Here is a 14,939-nt window from a genome sequence, read left to right on the forward strand (position 1 = left end):
GCCTTAGCCTTTGCACAATTCAGTTTTAGAGTCCGCAGTTCTGAGTTTGTGTTCTAGTTGAGTTTGGTTGCTGGATTAGATTTGTTATGGTTCATTTTGATTGTGTCCATCCGCTTCCATCCTACAAAACCGACCCTATCTACAAAATAAATCCTATCTCTACAACCGACCCTATCCACAAAACACATCTTATCTCTACAACCTATCCTATCCACAAAACAGATCCTATCTCTACAACCGACCCTATCCACAAAACAGATCTTATCTCTAAAACCGACCATATCCACAAAACAGATCCTATATCTAAACCGACCATATCCAGAAAACAAATCCTATCTCTAAAACTGACCCTGTGCTCCATAACCGCCGCTTCGATTCCTGCCGATTTGTGCCTTTGAAAACCATAACTTGAGGTACCTTCCATAAAACGGGCATAACTTTTCGCTCGGTGCTTCGTTTGAGCTCAAATTTTTACAGCAGATTCCTGACTCCATTCTGGGGTGACCCAAACTAGCCTATGGTCTGTTTGGTTCAGTCAAAAAATTCAAAAAAATCGGGAAGATAATTAAAAAAATGTTTAAGTGTTTTCATGAATTTCAGAGATCTTTTGTGAATTTCTCTAGGCCACAATACAACTCTGTTTCAAGTGAAATTTTGTGTGCTTCCATCCTTTGTGTTTTTGGATCAGTGGTAAAAAATTCAGAATATTTCGAGCTCTTTTCATGGTACTCCTTTTGAAACGCACATTTGATTTCTACTAGTGCTGAAAAATCTGCCCTATTTACAGAACTGCCATTCCCACTAGATACTTGTACCTCCTTTCTTGTGCTTTGGTCCAACTGTTCCATTACATTTTCTAGGCCAGCAACTAGGACGAGTACTTGGAACACTTATTCAGCATTGCTATCTGTTACTGACTTGTGTGCCACATATATATATTTAGTCAGCCTTCACATAGCTCCAATTTTCTCTCGAGCAGAACAGATACTCTTTTGCAATCACACCCACGCTCGTTGGACAGTCACACCGGTCACCGTTTGCCACCTGCAGTGCTGGTAAGAACGTTGTAAGAGCGGGGTAAGACGCTTCATAATTTGTATTCCACCACCCCTGAGAGATAGTTGTAGGGTTCACATTGTTTGTTGCCTGTTTGTCTCTGTTTTGTGCTAACAATGACAGGACCAAAGAATCAAATGGACAAGGACAAGGGGCCTAAACTTAACGACAATGAGTGTGTCTCTCAAATGGAATTGAAGGAGATGATGTGCGCGATGACTGAAGCTTTTAAAAAATACCAGGACTCTGCGGCGACATCCTATGAGTAGCTTGATCGACGAGTTGATAAATTTGTTACACGCATGGACGTACTGGAGGCTCGTGCCCCCCCACCAACTCCAGCCCCATCTCACTCTCCTGTGGACGACGACGACGATGACGATGATGTTTATGCACCGCTGCCACAACGCTTCGCACGTAATCGACAAGGTATGAGAGGTAATGGTAGACATCGTCATCATAATCCTCAACCAGACCATGATCCATTTGCTAAGATTAAGTTCTCTATTCCACCGTTCATGGGTTCTTATGATGCTGAAGCTTACTTAGACTGGGAGATGATGGTAGAACAAAAATTTAATTCCCATCTTGTTCCTGAGCAGCATAGGGTTAGACAAGCCACTAGTGAATTTAGAGATTTTGCTATCATTTGGTGGAATGAACTAGTTAACACACGTGCTGCACCACAAACATGGAATGCGTTAAAAGAGGAGATGCGAGCTCGCTTTGTTCCCCCTTCTTATAGACGTGATCTTCGAAAACAATTGCATTGCTTAGATCAGAGAGACATGCCGGTACAGGAATACTACCAAGAGCTTCAGAAAGGTATGCTACGATGTGGGGTAGTTGAGGATCCGGAGGATCAAATGGTTAGGTTTTATGGGGGATTGAGGCGGGAGATTCAGGATATTGTTGATTATAAAGAATATCATTCTATACAACGCTTGTTCCATCTTTCTATATTGGTAGAAAAAGAATTGCAGGGTCGTCAACAGCGGAGGAGCAGCACTTTCGCGCCACACCAGCCACCGGCGCCAGCCAAGGCGTCATCCTCTTCGGGCGTACGGACGTCCACATCTTCCTCCACCTGTGGCACACGCAGCACCGCACCTTCGGCATCACAGGGACACGACAACAGCAAGTCCTTGGTGCCTTCGGGTGTTGCAGCAAAACCTGCTACGACCACCTCTTCCACAGGTCGCTCCTCCGACATCAAGTGCCATCGCTGCCAGGGACTTGGCCATATTCAGCGAGATTGCCCCAGCAAACGGGCATACATTGCTACTGGTGATGGTGGGTATGTTAGTGCTTCTGATGTTGAAGATGAAGATACTGTTGGAGCTAACATTACAGAGAGTTATGATGATGATGAAGAGGTTCTTGGTACAACAGTGACCGAGACCTATAAGGCCTTGATTATGCAACGAGCTTTGAGTGCCACGGCTAGTGACGACGACAATAGACAACGCCACAACCTCTTCAACATGTTCCTCATCGTCAAGGACTGCCGTGTACATACCATCATTGACGGTGGTAGCTACAACAACTTGGTGAACGTTGAGTTGGTCAAGAAGCTTGGCTTGACCACACGAGAGCATCCCCACCCTTATCACATTCAATGGTTTAACAACAGTGGTAAGTTCAAGGTAACAAAAACAGCAAGGGTGCATTTTTCTATTGGCTCTTACCATGACTTTGCTGATTTTGATGTAGTGAGTATGGATGCTTGCTCTCTTTTACTGGGACGTCCTTGGGAGTTTGATACTGATGCTATTCATCATGGTAGATCTAATAAATATACTTTCATGCATAAGGGAAAGAAAATTGTGTTACTTCCTATGACTCCCACTGAAATGGTCCACTTAGAACATGAGAAAAAGATTAATGCTAAGCAAAAGGTATTTTGAACTCTGAAAATCAGCAACCTATTAAGTTAAAAACTCCTACTTTGCTAGCCACTAAATCTGATCTTGATGAGTTACATGCCTCTGTTGGACTTTGCCTATTGTGCAAAAATGTTTTCTATTCCATTGATGATACGTCTATTGCTTTGCCACCGACTATTGCTAACCTTTTGCAAGAGTATATGGATGTGTTTCCCTCTGAGATACCCCCTGGATTACCACCTGAGTTGCCTCCAGATTTTTGGTTTAGTTCCGCCTTTGACATTTCAGATTTGAAGCCATATATGAGTGACGAAGATGAGATCGAGTCGAGGACGACTCCAATTCAAGAGGAGAAGGATGATGAGGACATCACTTCTATACATACAATGAATGGACCGATAACACGATCTCGTGCACGACAGCTAAATCTCCAGGTACGTTCTACCCTAGTCAATTCTGTTTCAGAGCTTATGCTTGGGGCCATGGATGTTTTGATGATTAGGTACTTTGGAGAGGACCAGAAAGGACTTGGGAAATGTCAAGGTGTTGAGGAGGAGCAACAAGGGCGTCCACAACAGGAAGGAGATCAAGTCTGAGTCGGCTGCGACTCCATCTCGGATTCCAGGACCAGTTTGCACTAAAATGGACGCCCAAGATGCATCCGGACTCCGATTGTGACGGACTGAATATGGTTGGAAAGATAACGAGATTATCTAACCAACCCAACTGGTTCCACCCTAAAATTCATCCGGAGTCAACGGGAGTCGTCGAAACAAGTCAGCGCTCAAATTATGTTTTGGTGCTGCGACACCGTCTGTTGGGCCGTTGGCCCGTGTATCGCGTCGGAGCCCATTAGGGACGAGTCCAGGGGTCACGCCCACCCTAATACTCTATTTATTCAACAGCCGCCGCCACATTTAGGTTTGGGTTTTGCTTAGATCAATTCTGTCATCGAACAGTGTCGCCGTCATCGGCTTGTGAGACCCATCCCGTAATCAATACAATTTTGGTTGCGTTTCTTTCCTGTTCTTGCTTGTGTTCTTGATTGCGCTTGCAGGGATAAGCCTTCGTGGCGAGGTCATTCGTGTGTCACGGGTGATAACCAACGGAGCCGTGGTGTAGTGATTGCGAGGAACCGTTCGCTCGGAGCCTTGGATCATCAATGTCGAGATATCCACTCAATCAAATTATCGTATCTCACGGAAGATCGGGCCGCGTCTACTATCAATTAGTCCACAGGTACACTAGTGTGAGTTATTTTAGCCATGGTGGTGATGTGGCTTGGTGATATTGAGATTCTCAACTAGTGTGATAAAGGAGCTCATTGCATATGAAGACATGACATGGTGTCATGTGGCTATATGGAGAAGATCAAGAGATATGGCTTGGTTTCGATGCACCGAGTGGCTAGTGTGAAGGGCAAGTCAAAGGCTCATGTGTGAGGGATCGCGTGGCAGTGAAGCAAGAGCAAGGACTTAGCACCGATGGACATAAAGCAATGGTGAAGAGCAATCTATGTTGAGATTGATGAACCAAGAAGGCTATGTGATAACATGGAGTGGATCATATCATTATAGAATTATCAAGCCATGTGTTGATCTGGGCTATTGATCAAGTGGCTTGATGATGATGGTGGAGGAACTTCATGCTATGGACAAATGGTAAAATGTATCATGGTTGGCTACACTTATGGATGCCCATTGTTCATCATTTAAGGAGATGGAATTGAATGCTCAAGGCAAAGGTATAACAATAGGTTTTTGTTTTACCGGTCAAAAGGTGCTTAGAGGTTGATAATTGACCGGGTTAGTAGGCTAGATAGCTGTACTATCAAGAGGGGTCAATTATCTTACTTGGCATGTCTTTAGTGCCTCATTGCTCATATAGTTGGTGCATTTTCATGAGGGCTAACAACACTTTGGTTCGTGAAATAAAAACTTATTCAAAAGCGATTTCTTGAATGTGGGCTGAATTGAGGTGCCGCGGACCGTCCGGGCCAGCATGGCGGACAGTCCGCAGGTCTAACTTGAGGTAATGGGCAGAAACGTGGAGTTTCTGTGTTTCGTGAAGTTTTTGTACTGCGGACCGTCTGGTCCCAGGTGGCGGACCGTTCGTAGTTGAAGGATTGGTGTTTGGACAGAACTCGAGTAGTTCTGTTTTGGTTTTATTTTTTTGAACTGCGGACCGTCCTGGGCCTGAGTGCGGACCGTCCACAATACAAATATTTTGTATTGCAGACCGTCCGGGGTCCAGGTGCGGACCGTTCGTAGTACAAATTTCAGGAAATGTGCAGAGTCAGCAAAACTTCGTTTTGGCTCAGTTTTATGTATCGCGGACCGTCCGACCTTGAGGGGCAAACCGTCCGCAAGTCATTTTTGAATGCTCTGACATTTTATAACCGTTTATAGCCATTGGGATTTTTGTGCGGACAGTTCGGGCTTCTATTGCAGACCGTCTGCATGCGCGCAGAAAAGGGGCAATTGGCCCATAACGGCTAGTTTTGGAGAGGGGGCTATATATCCTTGTGTTGCCCAGGTTGAAAGTGAGTAGGAGGCTAGTTGGAACACTTGTGAGCATATTGGAGCCTTTCCTCTCCCTCTCTCTCACTCATATTGGTTGGGATTGCATTCTAGTGAGATTGGGAGCCATCTAGTGCATTGCATCAAGTTGTTGATCTTTGAGGCACTAGGGAGATCATCAAGTGAGGTCGTTGGCTTGTTACTCTTGGAGGTTGCCGCCTCCTAGATGGCTTGGTGGTGGTTCCTCGTGAGCTCTTCAAAGGAGATTGTGAAGAGGCCGCGGTGGTGATTGTGAGAGGCGTTGTGCTTGCCTCGCCGGAGCGGTGAAAAGCAACTCTAGTGGAATCGAGGTTTGGGGGTTCATTGACCAATCCGACTCAAGAGATCAAGTGGAGACTTGATAGAGGAGTGGTTGGGAGCTTTGAATCTACCTCAACGTGGACTAGGGGTGACCGACAAGTCATCGACACCATGGGAAAAAATCATTGTGCCATGTGTCATCATCTTTGTTGGGGACCATAATTAGGGGTACCCCCAAGAATCCTAAACTCGGCTGGTAACCACCATCAGCACAAGATGCAAAGGCCTGATGGGCGCAATACAGGTCAAAGCTCCGTCCACTCAAGGGACACGATCTCGCCTCGCCCGAACCCAGCCTCGGGTAGGAACAATAGACCCAGGTGGATTCACGCCTCGCCCGAGGGCCTCCTCAAGCAACGGGCGCACCTTCGACTCGCCCGAGGCCCAGCTCGGGCAGGCTTCGCGGAGAAGCAACCTTGGCCGGATCGCCTCGCCAACCGACCGTATCGCAGGAGCATTCAATGCAAGGATCGCCTGACACCTTATCCTGACGCACGTTCCTCAGTCGACAGGGCCGAAGTGACCGCAGTCACTTCGCCCCTCCACTGACTGACCTGACAGGAAAATAGCGCCGCCTGCCCTGCTCCGACTGCTGTGCCACCCGCCAGGGTGAGGTCGATAGCAGCCGAGTCCAGCCTCAGGCACCATAGGAAGCTCCGCCTCGCCCGACCCCAGGGCTCGGCCCCCACCTCGACCTCGGACGATGGTCTCCGCCTCGCCCGACCCCAGGGCTCAGACTCAACCTCGACCTTGGAAGACGGTCTCCGCCTCGCCCGACCCCAGGGCTCGGACTCAACCTCGACCCCGGAAGACGGTCTCCGCCTCGCCCGACCCTAGGGCTCGGACTCAACCTCGACCCCGGAAGACGGTCTCCGCCTCGCCCGACCCCAGGGCTCGGACTCAGCCTCGACCTTGGAGGAGTCACCACCTCGCCCGACCTTGGGCTCGGACCGACCACGTTACAGGGGGGCCATCATTACCCTACCCCTAGCTAGCTCAGGCTACGAGGAACAAGACCGGCGTCCCATCTGGCTCGCCCTGGTAAACAGGTAATGATGGCACCCCACGTGCTCCCATGACGATGGCGGTTCTCAGCCCCTTACGGAAGCAAGGAGACGTCAGCAAGGACCAGACAGCCCCGACAGCTGTGCTTCTACAGGGCTCAAGCGCTCCTCCGACGGCCACGACATCACATGAACAGGGCACCAACACCTCTCCGACAGCCACATCGGCATGTACATAGGGCTCTGGCCCCTCTCCGCTAGACACGTTAGTATATTGCTACACCCCCCATTGTACACCTGGGCCCTCTCCTTACATCTATAAAAGGAAGGTCCAGGGTACGAGGAGGTGGCCGCGCGGGAGGACGGGCTGACAGGCAGTCTCTCTCTCTCCCTCTCCCTCGCGAACGCTTGTAACCCCCTACTGCAAGCGCATCCACCCTGGGCGCAGGACAACACGAGCCGTGGTCCCCTTTTTTTGTTCCCCCTTGTGTTCCGTCTCGCGCCGACCCATCTGGGCTGGGACACGCAGCGACAATTTACTCATCGGTCCAGGGACCCCCCGGGGTCGAAACGCCGACAGTTGGCGCGCCAGGTAGGGGCCTGCTGCGTGTTGACGAACAACTTCCCGTCAAGCTCCAGATGGGTAGTGTCAGGGACAATAATTAGGGGTATTCCCAAGACTCCTAATCTCAGCTGGTAACCCCCATCAGCACAAAGCTGCAAAGGCCTGATGGGCGCGATTAAGGTCAAGGCTCAGTCCACTCAAGGGACACGATCTCGCCTCGCCCGAGCCCAGCCTCGGGCAAAGGAAGCCGACCCTGGAGGATTCACGTCTCGCCCGAGGGCCCCCTCAAGCAACGGACACACCTTCGGCTCGCCCGAGGCCTAGTATTCGCAGAGAAGCAACCTTGGCCAGATCGCCACGCCAACCGGCCGTATCGCAGGAGCATTTAATGCAAGGATCGCCTGACACCTTATCCTGACGCGCGCTCTTCAGTCGACAGAGCCGAAGTGACCGCAGTCACTTCGCCGCTCCACTGACCGACCTGACAAGAAAACAGCGCCACCTGCGTCGCTCCGACTGCTGCGCCACTCGACAGAGTGAGGCTGACAGCAGCTAAGTCCAGCCTCGGGCGCCATAGGAAGCTCCGCCTCGCCCGACCCCAGGGCTCGGGCTCAACCTCGACGCTGGACGACAAACTCTGCCTCGCCTGACCCTAGGGCTCGGGCCCAACCTCGACGCTGGACGACGAATTCCGCCTCGCCCGACCCCAGGGCTCGGACACAGCCTCGGCCTCGGAAAATGGTCTCCGCCTCGCCCGACCCAGGGCTCGGACTCGACCTCGACCTCGGAAGACGGACTCTGCCTCGCCCGACCCCAGGGGTCGGACTCGACCTCGACCTCGGAAGACGGACTCCGCCTCGCCCGACCCCAGGGGTCGGACTCGACCTCGACCTCGGAGGAGCCTCTGCCTCGCCCGACCTAGGGCTCAGACCGACCACGTCACAGGGGGGCTATCATTACCCTACCCCTATCTAGCTCAGGCTACGGGGAACAAGACCGGCGTCCCATCTGGCTCACCCCGGTAAACAAATAATGATGGCGCCCCGCGTGCCCCATGACGACGGCGGCTCTCAGCCCCTTACGGAAGCAAGGAGACGTCAGCAAGGATTCGACAGCCCCGACAGCTATCCTTCCACAGGGCTCCAGCTCTCCTCCGACGGCCACGACATCACATGAACAGGGTGCCAAAACCTCTCCGACTGCCACGACGGCGTGTACTTAGGGCTCTAGCTCCTCTCTGCTAGACACGTTAGCACACTGCTACACCCCCCATTGTACACCTAGACCCTCTCCTTACGCCTATAAAAGGAAGGTCCAGGGCTCTCGTACGAGAAGGTTGGCCGCGCGGGAGAACGGGCCGGCGCATAAGGCTCTCGCTCTCTCTCTCTCTCTCTCTCTCCCACGTGAACGCTTGTAACCCCCTACTGCAAGCGCACCCGACCTGGGCGCAGGGCAACACGAAGGCCGCGGGTTTCCCCTTTGCCTGTTTCTTCCCCCCTTCGTGCTCCGTCTCGCGCCGACCCATCTGGGCTGGGACACGTGGTGACAATTTACTCGTCAGTCCAGGGACCCCCCAGGGTCGAAACGCCGACAGTTGGCGTGCCAGGTAGGGGACTGCTGCGTGTTGACGAATAGCTTCCCGTCAAGCTCCAGATGGGTAGTCTCCAGCAACCACTCCAACCCGGGACGGTGCTCCGTTTCAGGAGTCTTGAGTTCATGTCCCTCGACGGCAGCTACGACATGATACTCCTTCCTCCGCCGCGCGACAACGACAATGGCGGCTATCAACCCGCCCGCCGGTGGCGGAATCGACGACGTCTTCCCCACGTGGCGGAAGAGCAACATCCGGGTCTGTCCCGTCACCTTCCCCGCCGACGGAGGAGGAGGCGGGGCAGGCATGGCCAAGCAGGAGGCGGCGCCTCGTCGGTTGTCGAGCAAGTCGACGACGCTGGCGCCCCAGTGGGGGACACGTCAGGCTTCGACCTTGCGTCTGAGACGAAGACGAGCGCCGTTTCCTTACAACACGCCAACCCCAAGCAGACGGACGACGCCAGCACGCTCGCAAAGGACTTGCTGGGCGTCACCCTCATACCTGAGACAACGGTGCATGTAACACCCCAGGTGTTACTCAGGGTGTCCATACCAGAGTTTCCCCTTTTACCCATTATCACATGAGGGCTGAATTGGGCAAAGTATACCAAACTTGGAATTCTAGGTCCTAAGCAAGTGTGATCCACTTTGGATGTCATGCCCTAGCTTATCATGCACATTTAAGTGGGGATCTCCCAAAACCCTAAAGCAAAACCCCCATAGGCAATTATAACCCTAATTGAAGCCATGATCAAAAGATCATGTAAACATCATGATCATGGTTTGGGCCAAATACAAAGGTTGTAATATACTCAATAACCTACCATTAATAGTAAGGAAGTACCCCCAAAAAGTTTTCAGAAAGGTCCTAAAAAGATCACCAAAGGTTGAATACAAGGGAGAAATTCAGATTTTTGCCTAAGTCAAAAATCAACCCTTGAGCAAAGATCCCTCATGTTCACCTTGATCCCCTTTTCAAAACCAGTCGACCCAATTAACAAAGTGGCGCCAAATGAACCCTAGAATGCCCTGGAAACGTTTGAACCCAAGCCAAAACCTTTTGACACGAGTTGGCACTGGTTTTGTCTCGGTTTGCACAGGGCAGACAGACAAGACTTGGCGCTACCATATCTCCTCAACCAGACCACATCTACTCTTGGAACTCACATGAACTAGGTAGCTCTAGGTGCAGGGAAGAAATCTCCCACAGGCGGTAGGGCAAGATTCGTACGCCTGGCCGCTCAGCAGAGCGAAGAACACGGGCAGAAGCAACGCGCCACGTGTTCGACGCGCTCTGAGCTCGCCAGGGCACGCCCGCGCGCGCCCCGCGTGCCTGCGTCGCGCCAAACGGTTGAGCCGGCGCCCTGGCCGCGTCCGCGCCTATAAAACCCACCCCAGCGCTCGGTTGCCTTCCCCATTGCTTCCTCCGTACCTCGCCGGACTCGCCCGAGCTAGCCCTTGCCTCCGGCGACCTCCCCGCAGCCCGCCAGTGCCGCTCGAGAGCCACCGCCGTGGCCAACCCCTCTCCAGTCCCCCTCCGTTCGATTCAAGCCCCCAGATAGCTTCCTGGTGAGACCGTGAGCCTTGCCCAAGCTTGAACCGAGGGCCCGCGTCACCGGAGAAGCCAAACCGCGCTCACCGGAGTTCAAGAACTCGCCGGCGCACGTGGACCGGGTAAACCCCTTCACCATTTCCCGATTCGTTGCGCGCACGGCCTCTGTGTCACCCTGTGAAGCTCCTCGTGCACCCTAATTGACCTATGCCGCCGTGGTTTGGCCGGAGCAGGCACCGCCGTCGATCCCCGCCGCCTGTGTTCGTGGCCAGGGGAGCTCCGACCACCTCTGACGCCGACCCGCACATCGACGTGACCGTCGCGACCTCCTGAACCTCACCGACCACCTCGCCGGATCTCCCTCGCCGCCGGTAAGCCGCGCCACCCTTTCCTTTCCCGCGGCTACTGTTTCAGTTGAGGGAGGGACTGCGGGTGAGAGGGAGAGAAAGTCAGGGGGTTAAGTGAAAAGTCAGAGACTCAAGTGAATAGTGGCGTAAGGGTAGATCTGCGAGGTTTGATTCGGTTTAAACCCAGGGACCTCGGCGCAAACTGTTTTTCCAGAAAAACTTAATTAAAACCTGATTTAAATTCAAACAGAAACTTTGAAAACCCATAACTTCTGTTTGGTTTACCCAAATTTGGTCAAACTAATTTTGCCAGACTCTAAACAATGTAACCTATCTAAGAAAAATATAAAACCCCATAAGTACTATAGAAAAATGTAAGGTCCTGATTTAATTACAGTTTGAACCAAAAGCTTAACAATAGCAAGAAAAATGGTTGTATTATTTAACTAAGGTTAGAAAAATTTAGAGAAGTTATTATCTACCTACTGACCTAGTTAAAAATATTAAACACCTCTGTCCACTCCATTTAAGTTAGTTTTACCCTTTATCCTATAATATGCTTAAAGATAAGGAAAATAGAAAATGCAACTTAATTAATGAACCAGAGAGTACTTCTATTTTGTTAGGTTACTTATTCCATATAGTTCACTGGAAAAATATATCATACCCTGGTTTAGTACAAATTAAGTAGGATATCTTTTATTTTATTAAAACAAGGATAACTTAGAAAAACCCTACAAAAATGACCCCAAGGTAAAAACACCCCCACCCTTGGGATAACTATTGTTTTATTAGAAAGAACTTAGGAAAAATAAGAAATCTGCTGTTTGACATTTTTCAAATAATAATGTAGTAGAAAGTGCCTTTTTGACATTAAACTTGAGAAAATCATAACTAAATAACCACCCCTTAGTTTCCTGTGATTTTTAGCACAAAGACCTATTATTACCAGAGGATGCCAACAAAAATAACCTTTAGGACAGAACCTACCCCTAACTAGGAGGTGTAGTGTAAAGTGGCCCTTTTTGCCTAACTTTTGTTATTTTTGTTTAAGGCCTAACTTTTATACTTTAAGCCTCAAATTCTTAAAACAAGCTAAAATAGCCAGTGACAACCCACTGTGATTTTTTCAGAATTTTTGGAAATTATTAAAACCCTGTTGTAGTTCAAACCAACACTAAAAGCCTAAATGGAAATTAAGGAAAGAGAAATGAAAGATATGAATAAATGTTGTCCCAAAAACTTTATTTTCCGTCCACTAAAATATATCAAGGCAATACCAAACCAATATGTTATCCTAAAGGAAAACCTAAGTCCAAAGGGTTATAAGTCTATCTATGTACCACTAGAAGCCCCGCCTAACTAAGAAAACCCTAAGTTACCTCTCTACTTAGTTTCTTTTGCATAATGTTATTAAATCATGCATAATCATGACATACATGTTCATTGCATTTCGATAGACTGTAATCTTGCTGACGGAGAGTACATCCTCGTGCCGGAGCAAGGAGCTGCTCAGGAGGTAGCCCCAGATCCAGCACCCGAGCCTGCACCAGAGGACCTGCCTGCCACTGCTTTGGAAGGCAAGCCCCGGTTTTATGCATAACCTGTTATTTACGCTATTTTACTTCACCTAATGATTGTAGGATTGATTGTGCACTTACGTGTAGGAATTGTTTGAAACCCTAGTTGCATGATCTCAGGAATCCTTTTGAAATGAATACTAGTATGACAGGTCGAGTAGTTGCTTTGCTTAAGTAGGATCTCGGTAGAAGACGAGTGATTTTTCTAGCACTCGCGCGAGATTAGGGAGTTGATTGTACCCACTTTCACATTGTCAGGATTACTAGTTGGTGGACAACAATCCATGGGGATTGGTTGTTTACAAGATGGAAAAAGGAATAAGGATTAACGTGCGGATACCTGTGTCAAGCGTTTGAATGTACTAAACACATACCGAGAAATATGGTAAATCGGTAAGCCTAGTACCTAAGTGAACCTGCCCGCAGACTTTGCCCCTCACGCGACCTGAGACGAGGTCTCCCATTCCGGTTATGGTGGGTACAAGTGCGGCCACTGCACGACGGCCAGTCGGGGTCAGTGGGGCATTGTACGCCAAGGCGGTGAGCCCTGATCTGTTGCCAGGGAATCGATGGGGACGGTTGATGTGTGTGGGGACGGAGTGCCCCTACATGTCGTGTGTTTAGGTTTACCTTGCAAGGATAAAAACTCGATTCGAATCATCTGCTTCTCGCAGCTAATGAGACTGCTTGATCCATTGTACTGCATTGAGTAATAAGTGGAAGTATGATGAGTTGAGATAAGATGTTGATTGTTAATAATGCTTGCTACCATGTATGAGTAGATAGTTCACTTTTAGCCTTAAGAAAGTCACACTTAACTTTGACTAAGTTAAAATCTTGATTTAGAAACTCAGCTAGTGCTTTTGGCAACCAAACCCCACAGCCAAACAGCTGCATGTCTAGAGGTAGAGGAGTAGACTCCTCACACCGGGTAAGTCTAGCTGAGTATTAGTATACTCAGCCTTGCTTGTGGCATAATTTTTACAGGTTCTCTGGAGGAGATGGTTGCTGGGATAACTTGGCCGTCCACCTTGCCACCGGGTTGGACTGTTGAGTGGGACCCTGCCTCGGCCGAGGAGGAGCATGAGGAGTGATGGGAGAGGCTTCCCCATCTCTCTGTTTAATTATCGTTAGTTTTATTCCGCTGCACTTCAAACAATGATGGTTACTTTTGCAAAACCCCGATGATGATGACGGTGATGTAATAATTTAACATTGTGGCATGTATGGTTTTATGCTTTATTGTATTTGCTCTGTGACTCACCTTCGAGTGAGATTGTGGTACTTGATCCTGTCAGTGGCCGTGTCGGACTAGATCCGAGGGATTGACGGGTTATTCCCATTTAAGTGTGGTCTAGCCTCTAGGGCGGGACTTGGACACTTAAGTTGGAATAATTCGGGCAGTTCCGCCACAGTGCAGTCCGCCCCTAACGCGACTTCGTCACCGCCCGTCGACCAAGAGGTACTGACCGATTCCCATCTCGTGCCTTTTGGATTCAGCTTCGACCCACCAAGCGACCTCGCTTTGGTGGAAGCCTTCATAGAGGTATGTACCAACCCTCCGGGGTACAGTATGCGGTCGCCCTGGGACAAACTGACGGCCGTCTCGACCTACGGACCCTCGGGTTCCGAGGAAGATGACGAGCCCGACTTTTGTTAGGATTTCTCCGGGCTCGGTAACCCCAGTGCCATGCGGGACTTCATGACCGCATGCGACTACTGCCTCTCCGATTGTTCCGATGGTAGCCGCAGCTTCGGCGACGAGGACTGCGGCCCAAGTCGTGAATGTTTCCACGTCGATCTAGGGGGTCCCGGCGAAGGCAACCATCTTGGTATGCCGGAAAACGGCGATCCCCCTAGGCCTGCGCCTCGCGTTGACATCCTTTGGGAGCTAGCTGTGGTCCCAGTCCCTGCGGGGGGTCAGGACGCACAGCTCGAGCAAATCCGCGAGATGCAGGCCAGGCTCGACGAGGGAGCAGGAACACTTGAGTAGTTCCGGCGGAACATCGGGCAGGAATGGGCAGACCAAGCTCCGGCCGGAGAAGCGCGTCATCTACCCCAGGGCAACCGGTACCGTGTTGCCGACGACGTCAGGGTAAGGCCGCCACCGGCTTCCAGTGGGGTCGGCCAGAACCTGGCTGCAGCAGCAATACTACTCCACGCGATGCCGGAACCATCGACCACCGAAGGGCGGCGTATCCAGGGAGAGCTCAAGAATCTCCTAGAGGATGCCGCGGTCCGACGGGCCAAAAGCTCTGCCTCCCGAAGGCAGGGGTACACCTCGGAGCATCGCGCCGCGACTTCCTGATTTATGCGGGAAGCCTTGGTCCACACCGGGCGCACGCGCAACACGGAGCCTGCGGCCCCGGGTCGCCTCGGCAACGAGCACCACCACCGCAACCGTCGAGCCCACCTCGACGAGAGGGTGCGCCAAGGCTACCACCCCAGGCGTGGGGGACGCTACGACAGCGGGGAGGATC

Source organism: Zea mays, chromosome 5, assembly GCF_902167145.1.
Source record: "Zea mays cultivar B73 chromosome 5, Zm-B73-REFERENCE-NAM-5.0, whole genome shotgun sequence".
Lineage (NCBI taxonomy): Eukaryota > Viridiplantae > Streptophyta > Magnoliopsida > Poales > Poaceae > Zea > Zea mays.